This window comes from Panicum virgatum, chromosome 6K (genome assembly GCF_016808335.1).
Source record: "Panicum virgatum strain AP13 chromosome 6K, P.virgatum_v5, whole genome shotgun sequence".
In the NCBI taxonomy this organism is placed as follows: domain Eukaryota; kingdom Viridiplantae; phylum Streptophyta; class Magnoliopsida; order Poales; family Poaceae; genus Panicum; species Panicum virgatum.
This window is the reverse complement of record NC_053141.1, coordinates 20,360,586-20,374,396: the sequence shown is the minus strand read 5'-3', so window position 1 is coordinate 20,374,396 and position 13,811 is coordinate 20,360,586. Positions and strand designations below refer to the sequence as shown.

General features: G+C 52.2%; 1 long non-coding RNA gene and 1 pseudogene across 4 annotated transcripts; one reads left to right on the top strand and one right to left on the bottom strand.

Moving 5' to 3' along the window:
• Positions 1 to 681: 681 nt before the first annotated feature.
• LOC120639132 lies at positions 682 to 2,905 on the bottom strand (annotated as a pseudogene).
• A 1,028-nt stretch (positions 2,906 to 3,933) lies between these two features.
• On the top strand, positions 3,934 to 6,218 carry LOC120712036. 4 transcript variants are annotated; one of them, XR_005690614.1, is made up of 6 exons: positions 3,934 to 4,403; positions 4,523 to 4,739; positions 4,833 to 4,896; positions 5,375 to 5,527; positions 5,621 to 5,669; positions 5,776 to 6,218. It is a non-coding gene; the product is annotated as an uncharacterized LOC120712036 (long non-coding RNA). The 4 variants fall into 4 exon arrangements; XR_005690616.1 differs by having other exon boundaries at positions 3,935 to 4,403; positions 4,528 to 4,722; XR_005690615.1 differs by having other exon boundaries at positions 3,935 to 4,403; positions 4,520 to 4,722.
• Positions 6,219 to 13,811: the final 7,593 nt, after the last annotated feature.

The following is a 13,811-nucleotide window of genomic DNA, read 5'->3' as shown; positions in this document are numbered from 1 at the left end:
CTGATGTGCTGAGCCCTTGTATTGTGCATACCTGGTGTCTTGGTGTATCTATGTATGGTACATTTGTGTTTGTACTTTTCATTCAGTACGTGTAAGAATTTGTATTACTTAGATTGGTTGGAGTGTATATTAGGAGCAACTCCAGACCCTCTAAATAGCATCAATCTCAAATTAATTTTGAAGATTAAGTTGAAAATATGTACTCCAGCAGATCCTCTGTTATGGGAGGTCTCCATATTCCTTCCTAGGGAGTAGGGAGCTCCTCTACTCTCCATTGTTAAGGGGACTCTAGGGAGCCCTCATGTTTGAAGTTGCAGTAAATTTGGAGGTCTAACTTGTCTGTCATTAGGTGCGTGGTACATATTTGGTGGAAACTATAATCTTCGTAAAAATTTGTGCAAATCACGACAAAAAAATCGTCTAAATTTATTAAAAAAAATTATATATGTAGATAATACGATGATACACAATCTTGTATAATTTATGGTCTATATTCATTGTACCAGGCTACCAGCTTTACGATATGGTTATCCTACAATTTGTGTTCTAGCTTCGATTCGGGACTTTTAACTTGATTTAGAATCTTTGATTTCTACAACCATTGATCTGATTTCCACAATTTGTAGCTAAAAATCGTTTCGATTAAAAAAATTACCGTACACGATCTAATCATACCAAAAATAAAAATATCACGACACTCTTATTTGTTTTTTAAGAAAGTCAAAGCACGACACATACGGCCCGAATGGGTCATCATCGGCACATGGCTACTCGTACGATAGGAATCAGTCTAGCTCGACGGTGGAGAAGAGGTAGTGGACGAAGCAGAAGGACGCGCCAAGCCCAACGGCGCCGGTGGCGAGCATGACGGCGAGTGCCATGAGCAGGGAGTACCCTACGTAGAGCGCGGCGGACACTGGCCCCGCGAGGCTGTGCAGGTCGAACACCAGGTAGTAGACGGCGTAGCCCAGGACGTAGAGCGCGACGGAGCCGGAGGCGAAGAAGGCGCGCCGCCACCACCGCCAGTCCTCCACGCACAGGCCCATGTACGTCAGCACCACCGACACCTCGGCGCACACCGTCACCAGCAGCGCCAGCACCACCAGCAGGAACCCGAACACGTAGGAGACGCGGCCCAGCCACAGGCTCGACATGATGAAGAAGAGCTCGATGAACAGCGTCCCGAACGGCAGCGTTCCCGCCACCGCCACGAACACCCACGGCGAGCACTGCGCCGCCGGCACCTGCCATTTTTTTCTTGCAATGTCAGTAAAACGCTCGGCATTTGTGAAAGACTTTGAAGCTTTTGAACAAATGAGAAGGATCATTTACCTGGCGCGCGATCTTGTTGGTCTTGATGGGAAAATCGATGTGACGGACACGGGATGCTATGAGGGAGGCCGCCGGCGAGGGTGAGCGGAACGGACACGAAGAACCACAGGAGGAGGATGAAGAGGAACAGCAGGAATGGCACGGCGCCGGTACTGCCGTTGTACCAGAGCACGCAGTTGAGCACGGCGAACCCGACTCCAGGGAAGGCAAAGGAGGCGCGCCAGGCCACGGACTTCCACCCGGCGATGTCGCCCTGTCGGATAGTCTTCCATACGGCCACAGCTATGTACCCGGCGGCCACGCCTAGGACGAGGTAGAAGCAGAGCATGCCTGTGATCAGCGCACCGCGGCACGCGGGCGACATGAACCCGAGCGCGGCGAAGATGATGGTAACCACACCCATGCCCAGGATGCGCACGCCGTCGCCGACCAGCACGCAGAGGAGGACCGGGTGGTTGGGCTCCCTGAACACGTCACCTGCCACGAGCTTCCACCCTGCCAGCTCGTCCGCCTGCGCTCCCGACTCGCTGCCGAGCTCCTCGTACTGCGCGAGGTCGCGCCGCACGGTGCGGAGGAGGATGACGAGCACGATCGCGGCCAGGAACGTGACCACCACGATGGAGTTGAGGATGGAGAACCAGTGAACCTTGGCGCCGCCAATCTCGAGGTATGCATCCCAGCGCGATGGCCACCCGATGCTGCTTTCCACGAAGGTCACCTCGTAGGAGAAGACCAGAGACCGGTTGTCATGCACGCGCATGCCGACCACCGACGGGTCGCACCCGGCGGCAGCCTTCGACGCGATCTCGTCGTACATGTTCTTGTCCTTGACAGCCGCTAAGTCGTGATCCACGCTGCACGGGACGACCTCGAACCCGACGACCGTGTAGCCGCCGCCCTCCTTGCCACCGTTGAAGCCCATCAGCTCGGACCCGTCGGCGGTCGCCATCAAGGTCTCCACTCTGGTGGTGCCATTCTGCTTGTTCACCAGCACGGTGAGCTTGTGGTGGTTGTAGACGTAGTACTCGCCGTCGTCGGCGCGTACGCCGATGGGGAAGCCGGTGGACCGGAGGAGCACGTCGGGCGCGATTGGGTTCTTCACGTAGCGCATGACGGGGAGCGTGTCGAGGAGGAGGTTGACCTGGTGGCGTCGTCGATGCGGGACTTGATGAGCTCGGCTGTGTGGGGGGCCAGTGGGTCGGTGCGGCAGAGGAACAACGGGGTGGTGGTGTTGTTTAGCATGGAGAAAAGGTACGGCGATGTCTCGATGCGATCACCGAGGAGGAGCTCGCCGAGGCTCTCGGCGGCGTGGCGGACGCCGTCTTGCGGGGTGCAGAAGGGGAGGGAGTAGTAGGGGTAGGGGAGCTTCGACGACGGCGAGGTCAGGGAATTTACCTTGGCGGCCAGGGTGTCGCCGGGGCGGTACCGCTGAGGATAGCTTCCGGGTAGGTAGAATGCGGCGGCCGGGGAGTGCACGGAGTGGATGAGGAGGATGAGCAGGAAGGTGATGGTGGTGGACGCGCAAAGAGGAGCCATGGCGTTATGGCCTTCCACTTCGAGGTGGAGGAATAGATCGAGCTGCAACCTGGAAGAACCGATCCAGTGAATGTGTTCAGCAACCCGTTCTTATTGACTACGCGTGCTTTGATTATGAAGTATGAACCAAGAAAAGTGAAGAAATTTAGTGCTGCTCAGAGTGTTCAGTAGTCACCTGATACTCTCAGAGCGGAGTAGACAAAACTGACTTGGTTTGAATTTAATCTTAGTGTGGGTGCATCGTTAACATGCTTGGTTTGAAATTTTGGATGAAATTTCGATATAATCCAGCTAACCCCAGTGTGTTTGCAGTAATATATACATAGAACCAACTCCTTTTTTTGCAGAGATATGGGTTTTTTAGTAGAAATTACTGAGTTTCGTGAGAAGTGTAAAAAATATTTTCCCAAGAGAACAGAGCATGCATTGGTGTATATCATGGTTAAGTAAATCAGTAAAAATGGTAGTGGGTTGGTAAAATTTGGCCAAATTTAGCTGAAATTATTTTCTTTAATTTGTGATGAATAAACTAAGACAACATCGATTAAAGTTAGTTAATATGCTATTTTCCTAAAAGCAAAGACATGCACATGTATAATGTTATACATTGAGTAAAAAAAGTAGTGTGGCTGGGGTGGGGTTGGTAGCAAAATCATCAAAATTACGGAAAAACAATAGCTGAATTTTTGATGCATAAATTTGGGTTGTGACAGAAAAATGAAAAAAAATTGGCAGGGCATTTATGAGGATATCGATTTCTTCAATACGTCTTTGTTATACTATTATAATAAAATAAAAATAAAACTGAGCATGATGTACTCGACGCCAATCTAGTGGCTTTGAAAATGGATCTACAGGTAATAGAGATTTGGCCACTGAGCAACTCCAAAACATATGTAAATCCATTTGACTGGGTAAATCTCCTACTTCTCTTATACATAAAAATAACAAAGTGAGTCTGCCCTCCCCCGTGGGTCTGCCTGCCCCGTGGGTCTGCCATCGCATCTCAGCCATCTGATCGTGAACCCTTGATCTCAACCGTCCAAACCCTCCCGACCCGTCTCGCGCTCCCCTGCTCCTCCCCACGCCCCCGACGGACGGTTCCTCCGCCCTGAGCCTCCCTGCCTCCGCCTCGCGCACTCCTCCGCCGTTCGCCGCGCGCCCACCCCCGTGCTTCGCCGTCGCGGCCACATCCCTAGCACCTGCCCCTCGCGCTGGCTCTCTCGCCGCGGCGGCGCAGCCATCCCCGTCGCGGCTCTCTCCTCCCTCTCGCGCCGCCGCCGCCGCCCACGAAGCCCGCTCGTCGCCGTGCGCCACTTCCTCTGCGGCCGGGGCGCCCCTCCTCTCTTCAAGCCTGGTGCCGCCCTCCACGCCGGTGGAGAGGAAGAGGCCGTCCCCCTCGCATCACCTTCCCCCAACTCGACGCGGGCTCGTCGCGCCTCCCTCCCGCCACTCGACGCCGGCTCCGGCGCGAGACCCCACGGCCCGCCGGCTCCGAGACCGCGGCGCCTCCAAGCTCCCCACCGCCCGACTTGGTGAGTAATCCAGCGCCTCCAAGCTCCACCGTCCCCCTCACGTTCGATTTGATTTGTTGTAATTCGATTCGCAACTGGTTGTCATCGTCCCCGCTCTAACCGCCGGCGCCGGCTAGCAGGACAGATCCACTGAGGTGCCGGGTGGATGCGCCACCCTCTCCGTAATTCCAATCGTTGCACGCCTCATCTGTATCGTCCTCGCTCCAGCTGCTGGCGCCCTCGACCTCGAGGGGTACCTCTAGCTTCATCCCAGTTTCGCACCAGGGTCACCTTCGACACCTCCGATGTCAATGGGCCCTCACCAACGAAATTTACCTTGGTAAGAAATTTACCTTGGTAAGTTCCATCCGCCCTTTCATGATCTTCAGAGTTCTTGCAGCCACGTGAATGAATTGCTTACGCACAGAAGCCATTGCTGCCTATGTGCAGGTGCCCACGAAGCCGGCAAGGATGCAGAACTGGGCTGTATTGAACCAAAACAATTGATAAGGAGGTAGTGTATTGGTAGCCATTATTTTGAAATATTACTTTGTATATGCAGAAAGATGCAGTGATGCATGCACATATGTGTTTGCTTTCAACTTTCTTTGGAAGCACTGAAATAATCTCCTCCATCCATGAACAGCTGTTTAGTTCTTTCTTTGGAAGCACCGAAGCAGTAAAAATGTAAAATACTAACTCACATCCATGAACCTGCAGATAATTAACTCCGCCAGATTAATATTTACTTCAGATTTTACTACATGTGTGGCCGCTTGGAATTTTACTACATGCTAGGTAGACAGTAGACATATATATTACTTTGTCGGCAGTGAGTTCAGTTATGTCCATGACTGACAATGAAAAGGATAGCTTGACCAAGATTTTAACCATTTATTAATTCAGTTTTGTTTCATTTAAAATATTTGACAGTGCATATTTTAGTTCTCCAAATTGTGTACATGGATTATTTTCCTGCCCATGTATTTCAGGTTCCTACACTGTTATCAAAGAGGTCTCCATACTATGCCATCGAATATGCAAAAGTCTATTACTAAATGTATGTTGGGACGTGCCAATCTGTGTGACCCTGATGAGATCAGATGCTCACCGAGGTGTCTTTCCTCCTAAAATTTGGCACCAAGGTGAGTGCAACCGGTCAGATATATGAGGCAGGTTATTAATTGCCTTTTAGGTTCAGTTTAGATTATGATTGACTTCCTGCGTGATATTTGCAGATGCGCAGAAGAAGGGGAAGATGAATTAGCCAAGCATTTTCTCCTGCAGGTGGATTACTCATTCCATTAGTTATGTTTTAATATACTGCTTGCTTGATTTGCGGCATTTTGTCTGAACTATATGATTGGAGTACTTCATATTATTGTCTCATTAGGGAAGCATGTGGGGCCATGGTGGCAGCATTGGCCATGGTGGCAGCATTGGCAGCTCTGATGCTGTTGCAATTTGGTAGGGCAAAATAAGATAGTAATATTTTATTAATAAGAGAGATCAATTTATGTGTAAATAAATAAATAAATAAATTTATGGCAGTCACGCACACATTGCTTTGTTATGTTTTCCTTTCTTTACAGATAGGATATTTGAATCTAGGATACATGAAGCTGATGCGTGTTTTCAATTGATCTACTGATAGCGATAGAAGTAAGCAGCAGAGAAGCATGCTCGGTTCATGTAGCTAACTGCATCTCGAGATATTCTTGTGTTTGTAATACTGTATGATCAAGCAAACATGATTTCTTTACTTTATATACTTGCATAGCATACTTCCATTGTACGTGTATGACCCTTTCCTAACTCAGGTATGCTTTTTCATTTGATCCATATAATCTTGTTTCTTTTCTTTACCGGTGAATGAGAAATCAGAACTGTCATTTCTATTACCCTTTCTCTTATTATTTTACGTAGTAGCAACTTTTCCCTTGATTAACTTTAGCTTTAGTTTAAGGTGCTTCGGGATGATCAACAAGGTAAGTATTTGAGCGGAGATAAACTTATAGTGAAGGAACTGAAAGAAAGATTGGTATTTTGGTTCATTAAAAAATGGTTGCTAGAGCTACGGGGCCATGATGCTCTGCGTGACCGACAGTGGCAGGAGCATCCTAGCCATGTGCTTTAGCAAGCTTAAACGAAGAACCAAATGTATGACCACATAGTAAGTTGCACGAAAGCTTAAGATATGGTTTCGTACATATTGATGTTTACGGCAAAAATTTGTTTCACCCGTACGCACGAATCCAATCCAGCAGCCTCTCCTTTTTCCTCCAATCACTATCCCGCGGTATCTCAGGTCCTCCGCTAGCTTACCCCCCCCCCACCCCATCCCCTCCCCCATCATTCTCTGCACACGCATCCTGTTTTTCACGCCAAAATCCAACGGTCTCCCTCCACCGCTCCTCCTTCCTTTGCCTCCTTCCCCTCCCCTCCCCCGCAAAACCTCGCTCACCGGCCAGCGCATTCTGCCGCCAATCTGCGCCTCCCGCGGACTCCAACCACGGCCCGAGCCTCCCTCCACAGCCCGCGCCCTGCGCGGCCTCGCACCGCCAGTTCCTGCCGCGCGGCATGTGCCCGGCCTCCGTCTGCCGCGACCCGGTGCCTCTTGCCCCTAGCCTTGCGCCGCCGGCCCGCACCTCCCTCCACACGGCCTCGCTCCACCGATTCCTGCCGGCGGCACGCGCCTGGCCTGCTTCTGGCGCAGCCGGCGCCTCCCGTCCTGGCCTCGTGCCGCTGGTCGGCACCTCCCGCCGCTGGTCGGCACCTCCCGCCGCCGGGCCTCGTGCCACCTTCTCCCGCCGCGACCCTGCTGTGGTGTGGTGAACACATTCAGTGGATCGGCGCTATGGCACAGGAGGGATATCAATGGCGTGCCGCGGTGCTCGCGAAAGAAAGCTAGTGAAGGCAGCCGAAATGGGAGCCTGATAACGAATGGAGTTGAATAGAGCGGCTGTTGAATCAATATGTCAGCCCAGTTTTTCAATTTTTAGAGAGCCAACTCAATTTACAGAAGCTGCTTACAAACAGGTAATAATTAGGATTTCTAGATCATGCACTTAATGAAACATGTGTTGATAAAAACATATTTATTGGCAACAAATAGAACCAGTGTTAGATTGGACAAGTCATATGTCACTCCCCCCATCCCCTCCCCCATCATTCTCTGCACACGCATCCTGTTTTTCACGCCAAAATCCAACGGTCTCCCCCCACCGCTCCTCCTTCCTTTGCCTCCTTCCCCTCCCCTCCCCCGCAAAACCTCGCTCACCGGCCAGCGCATTCTGCCGCCAATCTGCGCCTCCCGCGGACTCCAACCACGGCCCGAGCCTCCCTCCACAGCCCGCGCCCTGCGCGGCCTCGCACCGCCAGTTCCAGCCGCGCGGCATGTGCCCGGCATCCGTCTACCGCGACCCGGTGCCTCCTGCCCCTAGCCTTGCGCCGCCGGCCCGCACCTCCCTCCACACGGCCTCGCTCCACCGATTCCTGCCGGCGGCACGCGCCTGGCCTGCTTCTGGCGCGGCCGGCGCCTCCCGTCCTGGCCTCGTGCCGCTGGTCCGCACCTCCCGCCGCCGGGCCTCGCGCCACCTTCTCCCGCCGCGACCCTGCTGTGGTGTGGTGAACACATTCAGTGGATCGGCGCTGTGGCACAGGAGGGTTATCAATGGCGTGCCGCGGTGCTCGCGAAAGAAAGCTAGTGAAGGCAGCCGAAATGGGAGCCTGATAACGAATGGAGTTGAATAGAGCGGCTGTTGAATCAATATGTCAGCCCAGTTTTTTAATTTTTACAGAGCCAACTCAATTTACAGAAGCTGCTTACAAACAGGTAATAATTAGGATTTCTAGATCATGCACTTAATGAAACACGTGTTGATAAAACATATTTATTGGCAACAAATAGAACCAGTGTTAGATTGGACAAGTCATATGTCACTCCCCCCCGGATCCCCTCCCCCATCATTCTCTGCACACGCATCCTGTTTTTCACGCCAAAATCCAACGGTCTCCCCCCACCGCTCCTCCTTCCTTTGCCTCCTTCCCCTCCCCTCCCCTCCCCCGCAAAACCTCGCTCACCGGCCAGCGCATTCTGCCGCCAATCTGCGCCTCCCGCGGACTCCAACCACGGCCCGAGTCTCCCTCCACAGCCCGCGCCCTGCGCGGCCTCGCACCGCCAGTTCCAGCCGCGCGGCATGTGCCCGGCCTCCGTCTACCGCGACCCGGTGCCTCCTGCCCCTAGCCTTGCGCCGCCGGCCCGCACCTCCCTCCACACGGCCTCGCTCCACCGATTCCTGCCGGCGGCACGCGCCTGGCCTGCTTCTGGCGCGGCCCGCGCCTCCCGTCCTGGCCTCGTGCCGCTGGTCCGCACCTCCCGCTGCCGGGCCTCGCGCCACCTTCTCCCGCCGCGACCCTGCTGTGGTGTGGTGAACACATTCAGTGGATCGGCACTATGGCACAGGAGGGTTATCAATGGCGTGCCGCGGTGCTCGCGAAAGAAAGCTAGTGAAGGCAGCCGAAATGGGAGCCTGATAACGAATGGAGTTGAATAGAGCGGTTGTTGAATCAATATGTCAGCCCAGTTTTTCAATTTTTACAGAGCCAACTCAATTTACAGAAGCTGCTTACAAACAGGTAATAATTAGGATTTCTAGATCATGCACTTAATGAAACACGTGTTGATAAAACATATTTATTGGCAACAAATAGAACCAGTGTTAGATTGGACAAGTCATATGTCACTCCCCCCCGGATCCCCTTCCCCATCATTCTCTGCACACGCATCCTGTTTTTCACGCCAAAATCCAACGGTCTCCCCCCACCGCTCCTCCTTCCTTTGCCTCCTTCCCCTCCCCTCCCCCGCAAAACCTCGCTCACCGGCCAGCGCATTCTGCCGCCAATCTGCGCCTCCCGCGGACTCCAACCACGGCCCGAGCCTCCCTCCACCGCCCGTGCCCTGCGCGGCCTCGCACCCCCAGTTCCTGCCGCGCGGCATGTGCCCGGCCTCCGTCTGCCGCGACCTGGTGCCTCCTGCCCCTAGCCTTGCGCCGCCGGCCCGCACCTCCCTCCACACGGCCTCGCTCCACCGATTCCTGCCGGCGGCACGCGCCTGGCCTGCTTCTGGCGCGGCCCGCGCCTCCCGTCCTGGCCTCGTGCCGCTGGTCCGCACCTCCCGCCGCCGGGCCTCGCGCCACCTTCTCCCGCCGCGACCCTGCTGTGGTGTGGTGAACACATTCAGTGGATCGGCGCTATGGCACAGGAGGGTTATCAATGGCGTGCCGCGGTGCTCGCGAAAGAAAGCTAGTGAAGGCAGCCGAAATGGGAGCCTGATAACGAATGGAGTTGAATAGAGCGGCTGTTGAATCAATATGTCAGCCCAGTTTTTCAATTTTTACAGAGCCAACTCAATTTACAGAAGCTGCTTACAAACAGGTAAAAATTAGGATTTCTAGATCATGCACTTAATGAAACACGTGTTGATAAAACATATTTATTGGCAACAAATAGAACCAGTGTTAGATTGGACAAGTCATATGTCACTCCCCCCCCCGATCCCCTCCCCCATCATTCTCTGCACACGCATTCTGTTTTTCACGCCAAAATCCAACGGTCTCCCCCCACCGCTCCTCCTTCCTTTGCCTCCTTCCCCTCCCCTCCCCCGCAAAACCTCGCTCACCGGCCAGCGCATTCTGCGCCAATATGCGCCTCCCGCGGACTCCAACCACGGCCCGAGCCTCCCTCCACAGCCCGCGCCCTGCGCGGCCTCGCACCGCCAGTTCCTGCCGCGCGGCATGTGCCCGGCCTCCGTCTGCCGCGACCCGGTTCCTCCTGCCCCTAGCCTTGCGCCGCCGGCCCGCACCTCCCTCCACACGGCCTCGCTCCACCGATTCCTGCCGGCGGCACGCGCCTGGCCTGCTTCTGGCGCAGCCGGCGCCTCCCGTCCGGGCCTCGTGCCGCTGGTCCGCACCTCCCGCCGCCGGGCCTCGTGCCACCTTCTCCCGCCGCAACCCTGCTGTGGTGTGGTGAACACATTCAGTGGATCGGCGCTATGGCACAGGAGGGATATCAATGGCGTGCCACGGTGCTCGCGAAAGAAAGCTACTGAAGGCAGCCGAAATGGGAGCCTGATAACGAATGGAGTTGAATAGAGCGGCTGTTGAATCAATATGTCAGCCCAGTTTTTCAATTTTACAGAGCCAACTCAATTTACAGAAGCTGCTTACAAACAGGTAATAATTAGGATTTCTAGATCATGCACTTAATGAAACACGGGTTGATAAAACATATTTATTGGCAACAAATAGAACCAGTGTTAGATTGGACAAGTCATATGTCACTCCCCCCCCCCCCCCGATCCCCTCCCCCATCATTCTCTGTCACACGCATCCTGTTTTTCAGGCCAAAATCCAACGGTCTCCCCCCACCGCTCCTCCTTCCTTTGCCTCCTTCCCCTCCCCTCCCCCGCAAAACCTCGCTCACCGGCCAGCGCATTCTGCCGCCAATCTGCGCCTCCCGCGGACTCCAACCACGGCCCGAGCCTCCCTCCACAGCCCGCGCCCTGCGCGGCCTCGCACCGCCAGTTCCTGCCGCGCGGCATGTGCCCGGCCTCCGTCTGCCGCGACCCGGTGCCTCCTACCCCTAGCCTTGCGCCGCCGGCCCGCACCTCCCTCCACACGGCCTCGCTCCACCGATTCCTGCCGGCGGCACGCGCCTGGCCTGCTTCTGGCGCGGCCGGCGCCTCCCGTCCTGGCCTCGTGCCGCTGGTCCGGACCTCCCGCCGCCGGGCCTCGCGCCGCCTTCTCCCGCCGCGACCCTGCTGTGGTGTGGTGAACACATTCAGTGGATCGGCGCTATGGCACAGGAGGGATATCAATGGCGTGCCGCGGTGCTCGCGAAAGAAAGCTAGTGAAGGCAGCCGAAATGGGAGCCTGATACCGAATGGAGTTGAATAGAGCGGCTGTTGAATCAATATGTCAGCCCAGTTTTTCAATTTTTACAGAGCCAACTCAATTTACAGAAGCTGCTTACAAACAGGTAATAATTAGGATTTCTAGATCATGCACTTAATGAAACACGTATTGATAAAACATATTTATTGGCAACAAATAGAACCAGTGTTAGATTGGACAAGTCATATGTCACTCGGTTTAGCACATGAGCTACGAAACAAAGGACGACATCTCCCTCAAATTAGAAAAAAATTGTAATTGTGTATACGGTTACATGTTCTTTTCTTTTATTGTTTTGGGAAAATATGAATTATATATGCACTTCACCTCATTATTTTCAACTCTTCATGAATATAATTTCGACATGGTTTGGGTACGTGCAAATGATGTTAGAGTTTTGCTACAATAAGAAAAAAAATACTTCCATGACACAAATTTTGATATCTGGAGCTCTGTTTTTTAGGAGGGGGTAATTAGGCATACTTAAAGTGCTTTATAACTCTTTTCACTATACCAACACAAAATCCATAGCTAGAAAAACGAGCATTAGTACCGGTCATATGGCGCAGTTAGTACCGGTCATATGGCGCAGTTAGCACCGGTCACAAGTCACGCTAATTTTTCAAGCGTAAATACGCGTGCCTGGTCATGAGAATTTGAACTCAATCTCCGGCCTCACGTGTAGCTTTCTTACCATCCAACTTATGCATCACATGTGGCTGGTAGGAGATGCATTTCTTTTGAAGTAACTCGTGGTGAACCATTTAGTACCAGACCAAAAGACCGGCTGGTACTAAATGTCATTATTTAGTCCCGACTGTTATCATTGACCGGTACTAAATGGCTGCGCCATTTTAGTACCAATCCAAAATACCAACATGTACTGAAATTCGGCATTTAGTATCGGCCGGTGTCTTGGCCCCATACTAAAATGGCTTCGGACAACATTAGTATTGGACCAAAAGTTAACGGGTACTAATCAAAAGGATGAAAGCTCATTTTTCTAGTAGTGATCCGTCAGCTTTGAGTTATACCGACACAAAAATTTAACTTGCCGTAAGTGCCGTCGGTATAGATTTGTAACAGCGGGCACCACTTTACTGACCTTTCGACACTCTTTGAAGATATGCCGACTGCCATATATAAACCAACCAGCAATCCAATGTTAAGCATTCATATAAACATATAGGATCATGTAATTAATCACACCAAGCATACAGTACCAATCTTGTAAACATTGCATAATATATATTCTCAGGACTCAGGAGTGAACGTATTTATTGTGCTTTATAACTCTTGTCATTCGTTCGGTCATGGAAAGACTAGTGATCAACGATCGATGCTTACCACAATCACCGGGTACCTATTATTCAGCTTTCATATGTTTTTGAGTTTAGCAGAAATTAGAAGCAGAAAAGTCTACAAATACGTCTAACTGTATCCACAAATAAAAATGCTGCTAACAGTAACTTAGTACAAGTGTAAAGAGTGAACAAAGATAGCATGCCCACACAGAACCAGCAGCATTATAGGGTGGAGTCTACATGTGCATGTGTACGCAACACTCTCGACATATCCTCATGAGGAAGCAAACTTTATCAGCATAGATCTAGTAGCATTTAGTGCAATTCCACCAATATATATCTATATCTATATCTATATCTAATGCGAGTAAGGCTTCCACCTAAATTTTTGGTTTGGTTCGTCTCGTGTCATTGACAGATGAGTATTAGTCCATCCTGTATGCGAGTTGGACCAGCCCCCTCCGTCCACGACTCTATCATGTGGATCCCTACAAATTAACGCACAGATACTAATAGGTATCAGATACTTATACTAATTTTGTCTGTTGCAACTTACGGGCATAATTGCTTAGTTAATTATAATGTCAACAAATTAATAAAGCGAAACTATAGCCTGTATGTTCAGCATTGAGACAGGTTTTGACATTTTGCATTGTTGGTTGAGTTCAATTATTTGCAAAGGAAAGCTCGACTCCGGCCTGGAGCAGTCATTTTTGTTTGAATTTATGGGCTTATCCCATTTTATTTCATTTACAACTAAAAAATTAAAACCCCACTAATAAATGCTAGGGAATGCTCAGTGGCAGAGCCACCAGTATGGCGAGCTATGGCGGCCACCATACCTCGCCGGCGACGACCCCCCCGCTCCCTGGAGCCATGGAGCCTGTTCGTGAGCTCATCAGTCCAACTCTTGAGGAACCAAGGAAGAAGATAACGATTCAATGAAGACGAAACGTCACACTCGGAGGCGGCGGCGTGTCGCGCGTCCCTCGATCTTCTTTTCCGCCTCCATCTCTAGTCTCGTTGCCTCAGTTCCTCTCCTCGTCAGCGGCTAGTTGCCACTCGCCATCGCCAGTTCCTCGCCCACTCGCCCAGAGGCCAGAGCCTGCACGGACGGAGTCATGGAGGCTCGGAGAGCAGAGCCAATCTACCAAGCAGGGCCAGCGGCTAGC